Source organism: Oreochromis aureus, linkage group 9 (assembly GCF_013358895.1).
Source record: "Oreochromis aureus strain Israel breed Guangdong linkage group 9, ZZ_aureus, whole genome shotgun sequence".
NCBI lineage: Eukaryota > Metazoa > Chordata > Actinopteri > Cichliformes > Cichlidae > Oreochromis > Oreochromis aureus.
The window spans coordinates 18,237,668-18,248,818 of NC_052950.1; the positions used below are offsets into that span (position 1 = coordinate 18,237,668).

General features: G+C 39.5%; 2 long non-coding RNA genes across 2 annotated transcripts; both read right to left on the bottom strand.

Moving 5' to 3' along the window:
- Window positions 1-2,316, bottom strand: LOC120441859. Its single transcript, XR_005614320.1, has 3 exons — window positions 1,722-2,316; window positions 1,543-1,644; window positions 1-27 (listed from the first exon to the last, which is right to left on the bottom strand). It is a non-coding gene; the product is annotated as an uncharacterized LOC120441859 (long non-coding RNA).
- A 2,999-nt stretch (window positions 2,317-5,315) lies between these two features.
- Window positions 5,316-10,771, bottom strand: LOC120441862. The gene is made up of 3 exons (XR_005614323.1): window positions 10,723-10,771; window positions 7,015-7,141; window positions 5,316-5,333 (listed from the first exon to the last, which is right to left on the bottom strand). It is a non-coding gene; the product is annotated as an uncharacterized LOC120441862 (long non-coding RNA).
- Between the last annotated feature and the right edge of the window lie 380 nt (window positions 10,772-11,151).

Genomic DNA, 11,151 nt, shown 5'->3' on the forward strand with positions numbered 1-11,151 from the left:
TTCCATCCAAGAGGGTTTTAAGCTTCACTGGTGAGAGTGTCCAGGTGATACATGTTGAGGGAAGATGAGAACATAGCAGGTTAATTGCATGCATGCTTACAATACACATATTAATCTAGCAGCAGGCCTGAGCGAAGGCCCCAGTGTCTTCTGCTTCTTTTTGAGACCTGCTGCAATTCAGTCTACTTAGTGATTGATGACGAGGGTCAATTATTGGCCCTTAGAGACCCTGAAACTTGAAGTTTATTACCTTAAAAGGCAAGTGATATAGAAAAGAGAAGTTAGATGTCTGTTTATAGTTATTAAGATGTACGAGATGTGCTCATGTCTATAAACAATGTATTTTTGACCTGTATTGACGTGTATGTGTGGGCGTTAATTTTCTATGCTATAAAACCAGCATTCAATGTATTTTTGTCAGAGGAAGACACATGCTGATGGTTCCTCTCCCGTGTTAATAAACTCATCGTTTGATTGCATTTGTCTGGTCCCTCCGTTGTTTGTTGTTCTGGTCTGCAGTTGATCGATCTCGCTTCAGCTTCCTGAAGGTCATTTGGCCAATTTTGAAGCAGTGGGGCTCTCATCTAAGTGTTTCCTTTCCACAACCTTCTGTGGAAGGTGTAAATGAGCAGAAACCCAGAGCCAATAATAACTTTCACGTTCATTTCCAGGCTATTTTATTTCTCCAAGTACTGTGAATTGTGAGCAAAAGTTAGCTTTCAAAAGTTTCAACACACTGTATGTCGTGTTTTGTGATCCACTGCTTCTTCCTAGTGATGCTACGTACAATGATTAGATTTATAACACTGCTGCATCAACCCCAAAATGATGTGTTTGCATTTATAGAGGTTTGAAACAACAGAAATAGATTAAAACAGACAGATAAAAAGTGACACATCAAACAAACATTGTTAATTTCTAATTTAGTTTCATTCATTTCATCATTAACTTGCACTCACACTACTACACTGCCATTTTAGGTTCAGGCCATTAGGTGGCACAGTGCACTTGTGGCAGGATAGTGCTACCATGTAAGCAAGCTAGGAGACTGGCATGCTTGCTGGTATCCAGTTAGGAAGCAACACATTAATAAGAGAATTCTGAGTAAAACCAAAGTTAGTTTCTAGTAACTAGTTACTAGAAAGGAACAAGTAACTTTTGATAGAAATAATTACTAATGTAACTAAGTTACTAATTTAAAGTAACTTACCCAACACTGCGCACATGTATTTTCATTTTCTTTGTGGACTTGTCTCAAAATTTCAACAAATTTAAGCAAAATTTGTGTGGAAACAGTGATTGAAAGCCTCAGCTGTGATGCAAGAAACTCAATAACAGTTAAAGGTTTGCACACACCTTCTTTTAAAATCACTACATAAGTGAAGAGATAGTAACTGAAAAACCCCCTGATCGTTGCTTTAGTTTTCACCTGACAGATCAAATTATCAATCAGTGCTCTTCTGGATGATATTTTATAATTCGCAAGACCTCAGAGCTTTGTAGTGTTTCCACTGTGCTCCCTGCTTGCATTACAAACATTACCTTAATGAAGTAGTTGGTCCCAGCTACGACTTGTGTTTTGTAGCTCTTTGCAGTGAAAACCTCAAAGTTTCTCCCGGTTTTCTGCTCTGCGAGAGGCTTCATCTGAATAACAATGACAGCAACAACAATATGAATGACAGGCCCTGTGTGTGAGTGTAAAATCTCCCTTTTCTACTCACTGCATCACAGATGTTCTGAACTGCTTCATCAGCCTGCTTCTCCTCAGTCAGCCCTCCGCACATTTCCACTTTGACAACATTTTGTTGGTAAAAAACGACCAAAAAGCTAATAAACACACGCCAATTCACAAGACTCTGCATTGTGGACCAGCGCAGGGGAAGAGGGGTGTTTGTTTGTACGGTATTTGTAAACGATCATGTAAAAAAACAAATAACACAAGCACACTTAGACTAGCACAAGAAAATAATCACTTTTGCCCACATTTTTACAGCATGTGTAGGTTTGTCGGAGCGTATGACAAAATCCTCTCGAGTCTGCCGGGAAGTGAAAATACAGGGTGTGAGCTGCGATTGAAATCCAAATTTCCCAAAACTTTATTTATTTAATACAATTATACCTACTGAACTTAAGGGGGATAGAAACAAAGTATCGATCCTAACGAGCTAGCATCGATCAGATACCAATACTAGAGTTGGTATCGATCCACCTACATTTAGTGCACAGGTGTCGAACTCCAGGCCTCGAGGGCCGGTGTCCTGCAGGTTTTAGATGTGTCCTTGATCCATCAGAGCTGGTTTAAATGGCTAAATTACCTCTTCAACATGTCTTGAAGTTCTCCAGAAGCCTGGTACTGAACTAATGATTTGTTTCAGGTGTGCTGACCCAGGGTGATATTTAAAACTTGCAGGACACCGGCCCTCGAGGCCTGGAGTTTGACACTCCTGCTCTAGTGTATACTCCTCTCTGTGGTTTAGATATTATTTTCTTACTATTATTTGTTTTTTAAGACTGTAGATATTAGATTTTACTGTTCCCTGTTGTTGTTGGTTTTTTTTTTTTTTTTTGTTGGTTTGTTTTTTTTCCACCAGGGTGAATCTTCTCTTCACATACTTTTGAGAGAGTTTCAGGGGGCTCTGCCTTATTATTACTCTTTTCTAGTTAACATTTAGAGCTGGAAATGTTAGATGCAAAAAATTAAAAAAAACAAAAAGGAGATTTTAATGACTGCAAACAGCATCAAAATTAAAACAGGGAAATGAAGATACAGCCACAAAGTGACACAAGCTAGAGAAAAAAAAAGCAGAACAAACAAACATCTGAAAAAGACGTGTTGAAGGCCACTACAAGATGGTCTACCAGATTAAATAGTTAATACATTTAAATAAATGAAGGAAGGCTGAATGATCTGGTCAAAGCATGGTTGAGACCTACAAACAATCAAGATGTGCAGGAGACATAACGAGGACATCTGCTGGACAAGTGGGACTAATGCAAGATTAAAAAGAAATTCAGCTGTGACTGACATCTTAATACTGATTATCTTCTGTATGGACGACCATGTCCATCATTGTAGAACACAATAAATTAGAGAGATTAGTAGCCTGAATAATCCTTTAATTGCTGGTTAGATTCTGTATATGCTGCACAAATTATGTCCCTAAAAACAGGATAACATGTGTTGGACTTTTGGGACTCTGTTAGAGTCTTCCCTCACACACACATACACACAGAGATAATTCAGACAAGAGTACTGTTAACCTTACAGTTATTATAGATGAAGCAAATATGAAAATCAAAAAAATCATCAGTAGCTGCAATGATGGTAAATGCAATGGTAAAAGTTAATAACTAGCAAGAAATCAACGATCACAATCATTGAGTTTTTTACAGAATTCAACTTTTAATGCTTCAAATGATGAACTCAAGTCAGTTATATATGTCTAGAAATAAAGATTTTTAATATATTGATTATAACCTATAACAGAGAGCAGCTGAAATACAAAGTGTGATTCATTGAAAAGGTTGGATGGGATCTTTGTTATGATGGTCTTCCACACCAGTAACTACAGGGAGTGCAGAATTATTAGGCAAATGAGTATTTTGTCCACATCATCCTCTTCATGTATGTTGTCTTACTCCAAGCTGTATAGGCTCGAAAGCCTACTACCAATTAAGCATATTAGGTGATGTGCATCTCTGTAATGAGAAGGGTGTGGTCTAATGACATCAACACCCTATATCAGGTGTGCATAATTATTAGGCAACTTCCTTTCCTTTGGCAAAATGGGTCAAAAGAAGGACTTGACAGGCTCAGAAAAGTCAAAAATAGTGAGATATCTTGCAGAGGGATGCAGCAGTCTTAAAATTGCAAAGCTTCTGAAGCGAGATCATCGAACAATCAAGCGTTTCATTCAAAATAGTCAACAGGGTCGCAAGAAGCGTGTGGAAAAACCAAGGCGCAAAATAACTGCCCATGAACTGAGAAAAGTCAAGCGTGCAGCTGCCAAGATGCCACTTGCCACCAGTTTGGCCATATTTCAGAGCTGCAACATCACTGGAGTGCCCAAAAGCACAAGGTGTGCAATACTCAGAGACATGGCCAAGGTAAGAAAGGCTGAAAGACGACCACCACTGAACAAGACACACAAGCTGAAACGTCAAGACTGGGCCAAGAAATATCTCAAGACTGATTTTTCTAAGGTTTTATGGACTGATGAAATGAGAGTGAGTCTTGATGGGCCAGATGGATGGGCCCGTGGCTGGATTGGTAAAGGGCAGAGAGCTCCAGTCCGACTCAGACGCCAGCAAGGTGGAGGTGGAGTACTGGTTTGGGCTGGTATCATCAAAGATGAGCTTGTGGGGCCTTTTCGGGTTTGAGGATGGAGTCAAGCTCAACTCCCAGTCCTACTGCCAGTTTCTGGAAGACACCTTCTTCAAGCAGTGGTACAGGAAGAAGTCTGCATCCTTCAAGAAAAACATGATTTTCATGCAGGACAATGCTCCATCACACGCGTCCAAGTACTCCACAGCGTGGTGGCTGGCAAGAAAGGGTATAAAAGAAGAAAAACTAATGACATGGCCTCCTTGTTCACCTGATCTGAACCCCATTGAGAACCTGTGGTCCATCATCAAATGTGAGATTTACAAGGAGGGAAAACAGTACACCTCTCTGAACAGTGTCTGGGAGGCTGTGGTTGCTGCTGCACGCAATGTTGATGGTGAACAGATCAAAACACTGACAGAATCCATGGATGGCAGGCTTTTGAGTGTCCTTACAAAGAAAGGTGGCTATATTGGTCGCTGATTTGTTTTGTTTTGTTTTTGAATGTCAGAAATGTATATTTGTGAATGTGGAGATGTTATATTGGTTTCACTGGTAAAAATAAATAATTGAAATGGGTATATATTTGTTTTTGTTAAGTTGCCTAATAATTATGCACAGTAATAGTCACCTGCACACACAGATATCCCCTAAAATAGCTAAAACTAAAACAAACTAAAAACTACTTCCAAAAACATTCAGCTTTGATATTAATGAGTTTTTGGGTTCATTGAGAACATGGTTGTTGTTCAATAATAAAATTATTCCTCAAAATACAACTTGCCTAATAATTCTGCACTCCTGTACAGCTTCTCCTCCATAACATGGAAGCTTCAAAATAAACATAAAATAAAAGTAAAACAACGTAAAATGCAGAGCACAGAGTTGATGTGTCTGTCTGTCTGAATGTTATGAAGAAGCTCACCTCATCACAGATTGTCTGAATTTCCTCATCAGCGTCTTTCACCTTCGAGAATCCTCCACATTTTATGGCATCCATTGTGAAAGTCTGCTGAAATAAACAGAGGAGACAGTTTTCTGGTTTTATGTGTCTCAAACATACTGGTGCCAGTCCCAGTACATATACTGGGTAAGTGACCCGGAAACTTACTGGAAGGTGACTCTAATGCATGATAGGAGGAGCAACATGTGAAACCACAGCCCCTAAATGTTTGCTTACACTGTCTTCTTGAAATATCTACTTGTGTAATTGTCTTAAATGATCTGTGTCTTTAAAACAGATAAACCTATGCTTTCATATGAACTTTTCAGACCACTAAAAAGGACGATAACTAAAAGGTATTTCTCGTAGTTCTGTCAGTCTGTAGTCTGTGATAAATGTCTTATAAAAATAATTTATGTGTCAAAAATTATCTTAAATAAATACAATGAACTTTGCAAATTCTTCTTTAAGCTGACTGTCCAGAGATAAGCTGTCAAACCTTAGATAGATCAATATGCCAGATCTGCAAGTTTTTTTAACTGAAGGAAAAAAGTGTGTGACTGAGGAACCTTACAGTTTTGCAAAACACCCCAAAAACACATTTTCAAGAAAATTGTAAAAGGAATCTTGAGTCTATATAAACGTGTTTAGAGCAGATGATTTACTTTATTTTTACAAACATATAAACTTCATAGAAAAAGTAAGGAAACTTCTATTTGGGCAATCAGTTCTTTGCTGTCGCACTTCTTCTTGGCAATAAATCTTATGCTATTGGAAAGTGTTGGGTCTGCGCTTCCACAGGCCCCGCTAGTTTAGAGACTTATTCCCGTTAACGAAGCAAGACAAACAGCACAACCGGTTGTGGAGAAGACACAGAAAAGCTCTGAGCACAGATCCATCGAGGCTGGGGTCTATCACACCAGGCAAGACCCCAGGTGCAGGCTGTTTAAAGACACCCCTGAGAAAATCCAGCACGTAAAGGTTGGGTGAAAGATGCTAGCAGGCAGGAAACACCATAACCAAGTGGCCGGCATAATATACAAGAACATCTGTGCTGAGTATGGCCTGGAAGTCGTAGGGTGGTCGATAATGGCTGAGCAAAGGTCCTGCGAGACTTCCAGATACAGACGGACAAAACGGTGGTGGCTAGCCAACCGGACATAGTGGGGGTAGAGAAGCAGAAAAAGACTTCCGTAGTGATAGACGTAGCGATACCAAACGACAGCAACATCAGGAAGAAACAACACGAGAAGCTTGAGAAGTACCAAGGGCTCAGAGAAGAGCTCAACAAGATGTGGAGGGTGAAGGTAACAGTGGTCCCAGTGGTAATCGGAGCACTAGGTGCAGTGACTCCCAAGCTAGGTGAGTGGCTCCAGGAAATCCTGGGACAACATCCGATTTTATTAGATAGCCTACAGAGTAACAGTTTAGCCAGGGATGTGTAATAAGGGTGGAGTACTCTGTGGATATAATAATAATGCATTAATTAATAAATAAATTATACAGTTTACATCATTTTTGGTGCACACAGCACTATGGTGCTAATTACATTATACACACGCAGCATTGAGGCCGTCCAAAGAGCAGCGACTTTATCCAAAATGCTTTACATGTCACAATGCTTTCACATTTATAAGATAACCGCAAAACACTGATTAAATAAATCCAAGATGCAGTTGTGTTCATAATCAACATCACCAGAACTCTTACCATCAATAACACACACTGCAGTAATCAATATACTTACAGGTATCTGAACACACACTGGCAGTCCTGGACTTTCCTCACCACCAGCCTATATCTGCCATCTCCCACTTCAGTGTGCAGCTCTCTTATTCCAGCCACGGGGTGCCCAGCATTCCCAGGCTTGCACTCTTAATAACAGACGGAGTGGAGCCGTCACGGTGCACGCACTCAGAGCATGACTCATCATGACAGAAACATACAATATCCAGTAAGTGAGATCAGCTGAGTCTATAGTGTCATTTACTGCTTATATCATTAAGGAAATGTATTTATTTTTGTTTTTGTTTTTTCAAAAATGTAATTAAAAACATAAATACCACCCTTATGGGTATACAGTAAGCTTGAAGATCAGACGACAGCAAGTTAAGTCTAAAGTCAACTCTTTTAGTCTGACACAGTACTTCTTTCTTATTTTTCCTTAGTTTGTCATTCAAATGATGAAGTGTTTCTGGTCTATAGGATAAACAATTTAATACATGTCAAATAAAAGTCAAATATTTAAAGTCTATCATCAAATGTTTATGTGCTACAGTTCATCCTGACTATTGTATAATATTATTTATTCACTTTTTAAAACATTTATGGGCCTGAAGTTTTTTGCTTTAGCTCTAGCTCATGTGAGAAAGAAACTTTTCACAGAACTCTGTGCTGTCCTATGAAAAACCAAGTACAACACCTGACTCGATACTTTGTCGAACAAAACAAACCACAAAATTCACATTGATGTAATTAACCCTCTGATGCATAGTGATAGGGCTGCTCAATTAATCGAATTTTAATCTCGATTACGATCTGGGTTTTCAACGATCATTAAAAATGACTGAGCCGATTATTAGCACCTCTCTCGTGCTTTACTCTCGCGCTGCTCCATGTGGCAAATCGAGCGCACCTCTCTGCGTTTCGAACACGCGTCACAACAATTAAGAGGACCCGAGGGAAGCAGAAGTTATTTGGAGAGGATAATGGCTGCTGAAGAAAGAATGCCGTTGGTTGAAAAGAGAGGTAAAACGACTTCAGTGGTGTGGAAACCAATGTTCCCTCTAAGATGCGCACGTGCGCAATTGCGCACTGCTGGCACGGTCTCTGCGCACAGAAAATTTGCGTTGTGCACAAAAAAAATCTAACCTGAATTGAAATTAAAATTAAAACTTTAACAATTCTGTTTTGCAGTGTTAGTCAGTAAGTGACTGGCTGCTCCTGTATGGGATTAGAACCAGTGTTGCCAACTCCTCAGTAAGGAAAATCGCTATTGGTTGTCCTAAAAGTCGCTAGAAGTCGCTAAATGACGTCATCACCTAATTTGCATAATTGGTCATGCTAATATAATTGTAACCTATGTTGTTGGAGAGAGAAATAACATCGTGGAAGAGACATAAAGTGAGTAAAAAACGTCCTAAATGCATTTAGAGTTTATTTAGAACTACAAATTAAATTTCTTTTAGCAATTATTGTTTTTTTTAATGTCACAATTCCAACCCTGCTCCTTTACCCGGGCTTGGACCGGCAAAAGTGACCCGAAATAGGCACTCTGGTGGAGTTACTTTGTGTGTGTGTGTTTATAAGTAGTTTTAAACCTTGTGATCCACAAAACAGCATAAGAGTAAAAGAGTAAAAGAAGAACTGACTGTGTTACAGCACCCGCTGCTTGTTGAGAGTAAAAGGGATACGTGCTTTCACGTCTTTTTTTTAGCGACTTTTTTAAGAAAAAAAGTCGCTAGGGGGTCTGAAAACTCGCTAAATATAGCGACAAAGTCGCTAAGTTGGCAACACTGATTAGAACGATGCCACCTTATCCTATAGTCCAGCCAATAATGCGATTCACATTCGTATATACGCAGCCAATCAACGTTGTTGACAGTCTATGACACGGTCCTTATTTGCCGACACCGGTGTTTTAGCTAGCAAAGCGGCGTGGCTGATGTGGAGTGAAGCCACGTTAATGACAACGTGTACAACCATTGGAGATGTGAGCAGGACAGACGGAACAATTGACGGAAAAAGTGTGGACTTTATACCAGTTTTTAAATTGTGTTGATAGGCCACGTAAAACCAGAGTTATGATAAAAATATCTGCAATGTTTGGTTTTCTTCCTGAATACTATCGTTATTTATATTTACTGCGGGAAGAAACAGTAAAAACGGCGTTTTATAAGGAAAACGCTCGAAAGCGCTCTCCGCCTGTGAGCAAAACCAAAACCAAAACCAACCCCCCCACCCTTTCCTATTGGTCGAAAAAAGTACCGTGTCGACCAATCAAAAAATGATATGGCAACATGGCATCTAGTTGTTAAGAAACGTGGGGAAGTTTTAGGAGTGACGGCGGTGTTCTGAGATGTGAGAGATTTGAGACGTTTAGCGCAAATCTTGTGTAGTTAGTGTGTAGTCTAGTCAATAGTTTTGTTGGTGTGTCAGAACAATGAGGCGGCTGCTGAATGTTACAGGTGTTACAGGAGTGATACATCTCCTGTTGTCAGGCCTGCAGGTATCAGGCTGTTGTTCTCCTTTATCTCATAGTGGACAGAAATGATTTTTTGGAGTGGCACAAATAATTTGTGTGGCATCAAATTTGATGCAGAACAGCTGATTGTTCTGTAAATAGTTTGAAATGTTTATTTAAAAATGTATTGGCTGCAGTTAAAAAAAAATAGCTGCAAAAAACTTTGTTGTTTGCCAAACTGAGTTACTTTTTTGAAGTAGTAACTATATAATTAATTGCCCAACATTGGTCATTATATACTGTATTTGGCAGACAGAGAGTTACAGGACTCTCTCCCAGACCACAGACTCATACTCATAATACAAGTCAGAGCTTTATGAAAAAAAAAGAAAGAAAGAAAGTTGTGTTTTCAAAATTGGAGTTCAAGTTATTTTTACTTCCAATAGTGTTAACATACTACACAGATCATGAACAGGATTTTTTACATTTTCATTGTAAGTGGGCTAAAGCAGTTAATTAAAAGTAGTCTAACATAAATGTAAATGCTGTAATTTGATTATTTTAATAAACCATGTAACTTGGATGGATTAGATGCTGGCGTGACCACAGTGCACACGTCTGCTGTCACTCACAGTGGTCCAAGGGACCGCTCAGGGAGTTTGTGTGTTCGCTCAGACCAGGGCTGGACTGGGACAAAAAATCGGCCCGGGCATTTTGACTAGAGACCGGTCCACCAGGTATTATAGGAAAAACCATAAAGCCTTTGAATGAAAACAAACGCTGTTGTCACAGTGACGTACACTGTCTTGTTGGTATATATGTATCAATCTAATAAACTTAAAGCTACACCATCCTCCCTATTCTGGTATTCTAAACAGTACCCGAAAGTAGACTGCTTGGTCGAGTTAACCTCCTGAACTATCTACAACACATGGTGAAAACCTGAAAGTAAGACAGAGAAGACTAGAGGTGAGACATGATCATTACTGATTACTGATGACAGATTTAGATATATTTTCATAAACCATTCATTTGCCACATCAATAAACAGCATGGCAGGGCAAAATATTTTTTCTAACAGTTGGAAACTCTAATAACTAACCTTATAAATAAGATAACACAAGTTTAACATCAATAACATCATAGCACCCGCCCAGCAGTATAGAAACGAGTTATTGTAACTGACTGTAAAAAGTCAGCATAACGAAAATAAACTCCACCTAAACTTGGTTTATATCTGACCCAGATAGACTGCAGGTCATAACTTCTTACCTGAAGTTCAGTTCACGCCTCGGGTCTCTGCTCCTCCTGCCTTTCTGTCATCCACCTGCCAGCGTGTTGCATCTGCTGGCCTCCACCACTTGCTAATGTTACTGAATCTGTAGAAGATCCGCAATAGCCACCACCAAACAACGGAGTTATTTTTACACATCTCCCAGCATCTGGCCAATCCACCACCTTTCAGTGTTTATACCGTTACGGAAAAAAACGAAGAAAAAACCCCCATCAGCCCATAAAAACGAAAAATCACCATCGGCCCACCGGGCAAATGCCCGGTATGCCCAATTGCCAGTCCAGCTATGGCTCAGACACATGAAAAATTTGAGGAACATTGGTGGAAACATTATGGGTTCATGAGTCAGGCGTGGATCAAATATTGTGCAGTATTTTGAAGTTCACTAAACATAGATGTTTACATTT